Source organism: Natator depressus, chromosome 10 (assembly GCF_965152275.1).
Source record: "Natator depressus isolate rNatDep1 chromosome 10, rNatDep2.hap1, whole genome shotgun sequence".
NCBI classification, from domain to species: Eukaryota; Metazoa; Chordata; order Testudines; family Cheloniidae; genus Natator; species Natator depressus.
Genome location: NC_134243.1, coordinates 35333365 through 35344139, shown reverse-complemented (window position 1 = coordinate 35344139; position 10775 = coordinate 35333365).

Sequence of the window (10775 nt, the reverse complement as noted above, 5' to 3'; positions counted from 1 at the left end):
ATCTAAATGACCTTCCTCTGTGCGTGCACACATGGGTGCATGCGTGTAGGCAGCAACTCTTCACAATATGACTTTTATCCTGCATCTTAAGCTGCTGCGAGAGCAAATTGTTGATTTATAATGCAGTATCCTTTTTTCCCTGTCTCAATAAATAATTTAATCCTTCAGGGGCAGAGGCTACCAAGGAAAGCCGTTGGCAAAGGGGCCTTTACAAGGCCTAGGAGCCTTCTCACTGCATCTGGAATTACTAAGGTAAATGCTGCCAAACAGGCTGCCACAGCCAAGTTCCTTTATAATGGGACCACAGAAATGAATCGGGAGTCTGAGCAGGAAATTAAGGCTGCATTCATCTGCTTGCTGGCACTTCTGGTTGCCTCTGTGCTCAAAGGATGGAGCAGGGCCACATGCAGGTGTTGGGATAGGCCATGGGCCTGTACCTGTACCTGCCCTACACCTCAGGAACGGTGTGATCCTGGAATGTGTGGGGCTTCAGACAGCAGCCTCTGTTGCCCATGGCAAGGAGCCAGTCAACGGCAGCCCATTGATAGAGATCAGTGATGGCTCATGGCTAGCAGCTTCCAGTCCCCTGCCCTGACTGCTGGGACTGACTGCCTGTGGTTAGAAAGCAGCCAAGGCCCCTCCTCACTGACATCTCACTGCCCCTTGTGCATGGACCGGACACCCTCTCTATATCAATTGCCACAGCCGTGTTGTCCTCTTCCAAATCCCTTCTTGCGATCTCCCTCTGCCATGACACCCATGGCAACTTGCCTCTGCCTGGCAGCCGGTGGCCTGGTGTTAGTTCATTACTGTTCTTTCTCCATGTTAGAAAATGCTCCATGTTAGAAAATGCTGCCCTGCTGGTTTTGAAATGTGTCTTTCTCTGCAAATCCCCTTTGCCAGACAGCACCAGGCTTGCAGCCTAAATAGCATGTGTTTGGATTACAACAGTAGCCAACAAGCCCTGGCAAGAGTGGGTCCCATTCCACTGGGCTCTGTGACAGAAAACAGTCCCTTCCCCAAACAGCTTACAGTCTAAACAGGGACAAGACGCATGGGGTGGGGGGAGTGGGCAGTAGGGGAGGACAGGGCCGTGCTAGGGACACAAGGCTGTATATTAGCTGAGGATATGTCTCCAGTGCAAGTTTAGCCCAGGCTCCTACTCAGGTGTTGCTCCTAACCTGGCTCCCACACACAGGCCTCTCAGCCGAGTTGAGTGATGCTTTCACCCCTAGCTGCTGGCCAGGCTGGGGGCTGGATTAGAACTTGGGTTCCGCTTTCCCTCAGGCTGGTAGCCCACCTGCTTTGCAGTGAGGACACAGGCTAAATCATTTGAGTGTGGCTAATCCTCCGATGCCTTCCCACAATTCCCCCCATGTACCCAGAAGGACAGACAGGTTCCCCACAATTCACTAGGAAAGCCTCAAGAGCGGCTTAGCCGGCTGCAGCACAAAGGACCCCAGAAGTCCTAGCGATGCACAGAGAGCGCAGCACCAGTGAGGACCCAGTGACTTGGGCTGGGCTTTGCCATGTGGCTGCTCATACCTGGGCTAGGCTTCTCTGGGAGCTGATAGTGAAGACACACTCTGGGATCACTGAAGTGATTGGGTTTGGGGATCTGAGCAAAAGCCCCATCCCTCTGACTCACTGGGGCCTGGGGCTGCAGCAGCAGCAGCATTAAAACTGCCAAAAATGTTCTCTACATGAATCACAGAATCATAGAATATCAGGGTTGGAAGGGACTTCTGGAGGTCATCTAGTCCAACCCCCTGCTCACAACAGGACCAATCCCCAACTAAATCATCCCAGCCAGAGCTTTCTCAAGCCTGACCTTAAAAAACTCTAAGGAAGGAGATTCCACCACATCCCTAGGTAATGCATTCCAGTGCTTTACCACCCTCCTAGTGAAATAGTGTTCCTAATATCCAACCTAAACCTCCCCCATGGCAACTTGAGACCATTACTCCTTGTTCTGTCATCTGCCACCACTGAGAACAGCCGAGCTCCATCCTCTTTGGAACCCCCCTTCAGGTAATTGAAGGCTGCTATCAAATCCCTCCTCATTCTTCTCTTCTGAAGACTAAATAATCCCAGTTCCCTCAGCCTCTCCTCATAAATCATGTGCTCCAGGCCCCTAATCATTTTTGTTGCCCTTCGTTGGACTATTTCAAATTTTTCCACATCCTTCTTGTAGTGTGGGGCCCAAAACTGGACAGAGTACTCCAGATGAGGCCTCACCAATGTCGAATAGAGGGGAATGATCACATCCTTCAATCTGCTGGCAATGCTCCTACTTATACAGCCCAAAATGCCATTAGCCTTTTTGGCAACAAGGGCACACTGTTGACTCATATCCAGCTTCTCGTCCACTGTAACCCCTAGGTCCTTTTCTGCAGAACTGCTGCCTAGCCATTCGGTCCCTAGTCTGTAGCGGTGCATTGGATTCTTCCCTCCTAAATGCAGGACTCTGCACTTGTCCTTGTTGAACCTCATCAGATTTCTTTTGGCCCAATCCTCTAATTTGTCTAGGTCCCTCTGTACCCTATCCCTACCCTCCAGCATATCTACCTCTCCTCCCAGTTTAGTGTAATCTGAAAATGATTCTATGATTCTATAACATTTCAAAACCAACAGAGCAGCATTTTTTAATGCTGGAATGTGAGGGGCTGTACCGAATCCTGTGAAACCTCTGGCTTATTTTGAATGGCTGTGGGTATGTTTGTCTGTACCAAAGCCAAAAGACCGAAAAGTCATGGCTTCATGAACTGAGCTGAGCAGAGGTTCCATGGCTTAAGGAATGCTAGCTCAAAGCTCTCCAGAGTTTGCATAGGATGACCCATATTTTCCTTGGAGTGGGTTAGCAAGTGCCAATTTATTGAGTCTTCTTTATGTCTCTCTTGTGCCACTGGATGTTCAAGAACTCCTATGGGATTTGAATGTGTATCGCAGAAAGGTGTGTTGAAATGAGGTGAGATTGGAGGGCTAGGGTAGCATGTACATTAGAGCGGGGGAGTTGCCGGTTGATTGGTCTTTTGGCCCAGATCTTCTAAGCTATTTAGGCTGATTTCAGTGGAAGTTAGAAGCCTACATTCCTTTGAGGAGCCAGGCCTTAATACATGTTTTCTGTATCTCCTCCTGTGCTCAGTGTTTGATCCAGGGACCAGCATCTAGCCTCTCACAACATACTGGGCTCTAATCATCCCTCCACTTACATTGGCTATGGGAATCAGAAAAACAGGGAGTAGGATAGGGAGGTACTTCTGTGTTGTCACTTCCCCTTCTGTGACCATGCGGAACCCCCTCCATTGCTCTCCAGACTCCAGGTGGGTCAGGCATTCTTGCTGTGGGCATGGGGCCAAGGCACCGTGACCATTTGGGATTGTGCATGAGTTTATGGAATTGTGTCAGGAAGTTACTAGGGCACGGAAAGTATATATGGATGTGGATTCTCTGTGAGTTGGCAGGTTGTGTCATGTCTCTGCCAGGCCAGAGCCAATGGTGGGGAGGGTGTATCTACACTCCAAAGAAATACCCATAGCACCAAGTCTCAGAGCCTGGGGCAACTGACTCAGTTTCCATGCTAAAAATAGCAGTACGGATGTTTTGGCTGGAGCCCCCTACCCAGGTTTCACAAGCTGGGCTCCAGCCCCAGCTTGAACAGCTACCCTGCTATTTTAGCCCCACAGCCCATGCCTGAGTTAACTGAGCTGAGCTGTGGGACTCGGGACAGTGGGCTTTTGGCTGCAGCGTAGACATACCCAGAGCGATCAGCATGCCAGGATGGCCTAGGCAGAGTCAAACACCTTGGGCAGATGGCTGCTCCAGCCGGGAGAAGACACTTCCTCCTCTGGCCTGAAGGAAGGGGGCTGGGAGTACTGGAAAGTTACCAGAAGGTAGAACAAAGCAGCAGGTTGACCCCAGTTAGGTCTATAAAAGCACTTGGGTTGGGGTGGAGACTGGGAAAGGAGCCATTTTGCACCAGCTTGAGAGGGAGGCTGCTGCAGGGCTAAGGCAGGTAAGTGGTGAGAGGCCCCTGCCTGCCTGATGGAACACGGCTGATCCCCCAAGGGATGGGGGAGCAGTGAGGGCTGTTGCACTTACACTAGTGGTGTGACACTGCACCCCATATTCTTCACAGTCATATTATTATAATACGATTATGACATAATTATGATGCATTTTGTACAAGATAAGTCATGTAATTGGAAAAGTTATGATTTGCTGAATATGATCATCCTATTTCTATGCATGTATCATTTTTGTATCTGAAGTTATGAATATTCACTATGTATCTGTATTTCAAATGTAGTTAAACCTGGGTGATGCCCACTAGACAAGATGCTTTTAGTCTAGATAGTGGGTGGGGAAGGGCCTATTCAGGGCAATGGGCCATTAGGGAAAACAATAGGCCTTTGGAGAAGCTTATCTCCCACCTGGTGAGCCTTCCTGTGAACACTCCAAACAGCCTGTAAATAATGGCTGCTATGACTCTACAAGGACATGTGACCAGGCCACATGATGCTGGACTCCATCTTGAGATGTCAGTATTTTTCCACAAACCGGCCCGGAAACCGAGCTTTGGAACAAAGGGTTCCCGCCATATGCAAAAGTTATATAAGGCAGAGAGTGACATCATCTGTTGTTATTCACGCCCCACCCAAGAAGACTCCTGGAAACACCTGAGGAGCAAAGATGGAACTGGGGAAAGTGCTGGACCCAGGCTTAAGGGATTTCTAGCCTGTGAATGAAACACCTGGGGACTCCAAGCTGTAAAGCAAGTGTAGCTTGTCCCTTAAGAACTTGCAGTATCATCTCTGAGGGTGAGAATCTGCTAATTCATATCCAATCTATCTAGTATATTAAGCTTAGTTTGCATTTTTATTCATTTGCTAGGTAATCTGCTTTGATCTGTTTGCTATCATTTATAATCACTTAAAATCTATCTTGTAGTTAATAAACTTGTTTTTGCTTTATTTAAACCAATGAGTCAGAGTGAAGTGTGTGGGAATCATAGCTCAAGGGTCAAAGGCTGTTGCATATTCCTCTCCACGCTGAGGGAGGAGGTGAACTTTATGATCTTATGCTATACAGTTTCCTGTGCAGGACAAGACAGTATAATTTTGGGTTTATACTCCAGAAGGGGTGTGTGCTTATGGAGCTGGAAGTTGCCTTGGCTGTAGCCTTCCTAAGCAGGGGCTGGTCAGAGAGCCTGCAGGTAATGGCAGCGGGGTGTGTCCCTACCTGTATGAATGCTGGTGAAAATGCAGGCTGGAGGGCTTTGCAGCTTGTCACAGCAGTACAGTTTGAGAGGGAGCCCAGGCTGGTGGGTCAGGGGGCTCACTGGTACCCCAGTTCCAGGTGGCACCCCAGGGAGAACCCATCACAGATGGTTCCCTGTGATCTGTCCTGGCCTGTGCTTTGCACAATGAACTGTAAAGAGCAGCATACACTGGTGAGCTTGTCCAAAGTGCGTGTTGGCTGCTTCACAACTGCTGTGCGCGCCCCTGCATTAAACACCCCTTGGGATGTGGTTCATCCACTGGGGAGTCTAAAGGGTGGTTACAGGGGTGCCTGAGGGGCCAGGTGGCTAGACAGCGGGTCCCGACCCATACGGGGGGGGGGAGGGGTACTGGATGGAAGGTCTGTGCCCTCAGAATGTGCCTAGGGACCCTGAGACAGGCGCAGTGGCTGGGCTTTGTTCAGGTTCCAGGAGATTGAAACAGGTCGGGGATTCAGAGCACAGAGGATGGGGCCCCTCACAGCAGCCTTAGTGGGTGGCCAGGAAGGGGCGCCTGCTAGGATCTGCAACAAGCAGGATCCAATGATCTTCCATTTCAGCCCATGGATTTTGTGTGAGGGGAAGTTGCTGGGAGCCTGGTCAGCACTAACTCACCCTCCTCTGCCTCCCACGGAGCCGCCTGCTGGGTCTCAGGGGCACCCAGGGGCAGTGGTTGGCTGAGGAATCCTGTTTCTTGGGACCTGGAGAGAACTGAGGGGTGCAGATGGACCTGTGCCTTTGTGCATTCCCCTAATAGCCACATGCCAGGATCAGCCCCACAAACTGTTCCACTACCAGGGTGGTTTTAAACCAGTGCCCCCTGAAGAATGATCTGGTGGAAACTTCCTGAGGGGCCGCTCCCTGAGTTCTCCGAGGCCCCAGGGGAACAGCCTACAATATGGATCAGCCAAAATTCATCATACAAATGATTTGCTTTACAGTAGCACTGAGGGGGCCCAATCCAGATCAGGCCTGTATGATGCAAGGCATGGTACTGACACACAGCAAGGGACAGTCTGCCCAGAAGAGCTTACACTCCAAAAAGGCAAAGGGCAGGAAGGGAAACTGAGGCACGCAGCGATGAGGCACTGAGGAGAGAGGCACCTTGCCCAAGATCAGTGGCAGAGTCAGCGTTAGAATCCAGGTCTTCAAGCCCAGTCCAGCCCAAGGGCTAGAGCCCTACCAAAATTCACAGCCATGAAAAACGTGGCATGGATCGTGAATTCTAGTCTCCTCCCATGAAATTTGGTCTTTTGTGTACTTTTACCCTATACTATACAGATTTCATGGGGGAGACCAATGTTTCTCGAATGGGGGTCCTTGACCCAAAAAGGAGTTGCAGGAGGATCACAAGGTTATTTTAGGAGGGTTATGGTATTGTCACCCTTACTTCTGCATTGCCTTCAGAGCTGGGTGGCCGGAGAGAGGCGGCTGTTGGCCAGGCGCCCAGCTCTGAAGGCAGCACCCTGCCAGCAGTAGCGCAGAAGTAAGGGTGGCAATACCATACCAAGACATCCTTACTTCTGCGCTGCTGCTGGCAGCGGCTCTGCCTTGAGAGTTGGGCTCCCAGCCAGCAGCCGCCCCTCTCCAGCTGCCCGGCTCTGAAGGCAGCACCACCACCAGCTGCAGCGCAAAAGTAAGGGTAGCAGTACCACAGTGTTCCCTACAATAACTTTGTGACCCCCCACAACTCTTTTATGGGTCAGGACCCCTACAATTACAACACCGTGAAATAGCTGAAATCATGAAATTTACAATTTTTAAAATCCAATGGTTGTGAAATTGACTAAAATGGATGGTGATTTTGGTAGCGCCCTACCAATGGCCCATGCTGCCCCTCTGGCTCTGTAGGCTTGTCACGCTGGTGTGTGAAGGATGTCTAAATGCATGTGATTGATCGGGGTTGGGCAGGAAGGCCTGCATTTCCTCCCAGCCTCTCTGTGGCAAATGCAGGAATATGTCACTTACAAGAGTTCCTCCGGCTACAGAAATCCTTCTGAGAGACTCCGGGCAGGCTCCTGGCCCAGCACTGAGGTCTGGGAGGGCTCAGAAGATGGTGCCTGAAGAGCTGCGCTCTCTGCAGAGGCTGGATCCTTGGCCATGGAGCGATTCACTCCCCCGCCCCCAAGTTCCACATTTCAAAACCAAATCAGCAGAGAGAAGCAGGCAGGAATTGGGGGGGAGGTGGGGGGAGGAAGAGAGGGGTGGAGTGCGCAGGAGGAGTGCGAGATACGGGGGCGGGGGGAGGTCTTCTGCGTTTTATCATTTCGACACCGATTAGGAGTCAAAGGCAAGGGGCATCTGCCAGAGTGTTGTGACAGTGAATAATTCATAACCTACTTGGGAAGTGACCTGGCAATTCATTAAATACTTATAATCCACAGCACTGAAAAACCAGAGAGAGCTTTCTACAGCTGTGTGTGTGTGTGTGTGTGTGTGTGTGTGTGTGTGTGTTGGGGGGGGGGGGAAGAGGATGTGTTGTGTGGGACAGGGGCACCTCAGCTATCCCAGCCTTCTGCGTCCCACACTTACTGCCTCTTGCTCATTCAGCGAGCTCAAGGTGCATGAGCCACCCAGCGTTGCTATGATCCTGCCCCTCGCAGCTGTCAGAATGCCACATGCCGCCCATGACAAGGGGGCTGTTTCCAGTTCTCCCTTTAAGTGCCACATGCCGAGGATGCTGTCTCCAAACTACGAATGCCCAGAGGCCCCTTTATCCCTCAGGACAATGGGGCCTGGCTGCTGATCTCAAAGCCCATCTTCCCTGTGGTCTGAAGTAGCAGCAGGCAGTCTCTTCCCAGTTCCCTCTGCCTCCTTCTGCGAGTGCTCTCGCCGTACTACTGCACCCACTAAGGGCCTGCCCCTCAGCTCTCCTTCCACGGGGGTTCAGCACCTCTCTGGGGCATGGTCAGCCCTCAAAAACCTGACCAATGGCAGACCATAATTGCTGGCAGGTGGGATGATGGCCTGGAAACCTTCCTGCCTGTAATCCTTGCCTTGGCCAGTGGGATGGAAACCCTAAACTGTCAGGCTGCAGAGCTCAATCCAGCCCCCGCTTCCCTTGTGGTGGTGAGTCAGCCGCTCAGCTCTGCTTCCCACCAGCTTCTCTCATTGTACTCATTTCTCTCTCTGCCTGCATGCCTGAAGTTGCTGCAGCAGCAGCAGCAAGATTTTTTACCTATATGAAATATTAATTACAACTAATACAATTGCTACCTAAAGCAGTCTTTACCGCATGGATGATTCACCTTCCTCCTCCAGGGAGCTCTCTGTGCCAGGCAGGAAAACACCAAGATTCCAAACCATAGGACTTGGGAGGCTGAATGGAGAGGCCCTTCGCCAGCCCCAGGACTAGCTCAACACTTGGGGTAGCGCATGTTTCAGCAAAGCCAATTCAAGCCGGCTTCCAAAAGCCACTCGGTCAGCACTCTAAGCACAAGAAGGGGAGAGTCTGCTGCAGCACATGGCATCCCGGGAGATCGCTTCCACCACCGCATGGGGACCGTGGCTTCAGTCCTGTGCTTCCATGGATGCTGCAGGGACACGCGGACTGCCTGACTCTGCACTGGAGGGAGTTACCAAACAGCATCCTGCAGAGAGGCCAGATGTAAAAGTGACACTGATACTGCGATGTAAGACGAACCAGACGAACTGCCCCATACAATTACATAGGTGCCAGCACTCCCATTGTGAGGCCCATGCGACCACCATCAATACTGAACCAGCAAGCTAGTCCATGGCTATAGCATCTCATGGCAGTTGCTTGCCTTGCCTAAATGACTGTGGGAATTCAGTCCTGATAAAAGATGCCAGAGCAACCAGCCCTAGCACCTCAAGTCCTCTGTTTAGCCACAGAGCAGGTACAGCATGGGCAGCTCCTATTCCCTGCACATTGTCATCTGCCAGGTTCCTGCAGCTGGGCTTGGAGTGGTTATGAAAAGCAACCAGAGGCACCCTCATGCCATGGGGCAGGGAGAGTGTGGGTGCGTATGTGGCCTGTTGCGAGGAGACTGCTGACGGGGTGCCAGTTAACACCAGCTAGAACGGTGTCTTTTGAGGCATTGGCACCTGGAACTGGACTGGAACCACAGTGTAATTTTAATGGTCACCTCTGTGGTGTCTGGCTTCTTGGGTACCCAAATTTAGCAACACAGCACCGCTGACCATCACGCCCTAGGTGACTAGATTTGGGCAATCAGATATAGAAGGACCCAAACTCAGAGCCACTTTTGAACATTTCAGCTGCAGTGACTTGCCCAAGATCACCCTTCAAGTCGATGGCAGAGGCAGGCCTGGAGGTCCCGATTGTCTATTGCCCCGTCCAAGATGACTCAGGCCACTAGGGTCATTGTTGTTTCCCAGTAGGCTCTGTCTGAAAGGAAGTGGCTGAGATTCAAACCACATCAGAAGTTGGTGCTGGGAATGTCAGCATGGGGGCTGAGCAAAGCATTTGTCTGTTTCAATGTGAGCCTATCGTCTTCCTGAGGCGGTGTGGCCAGCTAGCTCATCTTGGGAGAGCGCAGTGCCACAGTGTTGTATTTCCAGTGCCAGATGGCTAACCTGCTGTTACTGAGGGGCCCTTCGTGATGTTATTGCTCCCACCGTGGTGAGCAGCCGAAGCTCCTAAACAGGAAGAGCAAAATGTGCCATGTGAAAGACGAGAGAGGCAGAAACATTTGTAACAGCTTGAATAAACACTAGCCGTGGCTAAAAAGCTGGACAAGAGCACCTGAGTTGCATGATTAATGAGAGGCAGTGTATCCCAGATACTGCCCTGCTCCCCAGAAGAGATCAATGGATGTTTAAGGAGGAGCGGACATTTCAGCATAATACGCGGCACCTGACTCGGGCCAAGGCTATTTCTATCCTATACCAAGAGCCTGCTGGGACTGGAACTCTGAGCAACAAAATACCAGGAATCAATGCACGAATGTACACAACATTTGCAAAGCCACCGCCTGTGCACTGCACCTTCCTGACACTTGAAAGGCGCATCAAAGATTCAGGCTAATGATGGAGCACAGATTAGTCAGGCGACTGCACCCCTTGCTTTTTTGCAAAGCAGACGCTGGAGGGACAGAGGAGAAGAGAGAGTTCCTGCTGCTGCGAAACAACAGCCAGTGACTCAGCCAGTTTCGTTCAGCTCTCTGCCCCGGGAGAGAAAGTGGGTTAAAGGAGGGTTTTGCACAGCAGAGAACTTTCTGCTTTCACTTTATTGTTGGTACCTCCAGGGGAGATGCAGACTAATGCACTTAGTTAAAAATAAATCCCGGGAAGAGAGAGCAGTGGGATGACATGGTCTGTCCACTGAAGGTCTAGAGACACAGGGATGTGTGCTGCAGAGATGTTAATCTAGAACAAGCAGGTACTCTAATAAGACTTGGCACTTTACAGAGTGCTTTTCCTCTACAGATTTCAAATCAGTGACAAGCCAGGGGGAGTACCATTCTCCCCATTTTACAAGTGGGGAAACTGAGGCATAGGGAAGCAAAATGAC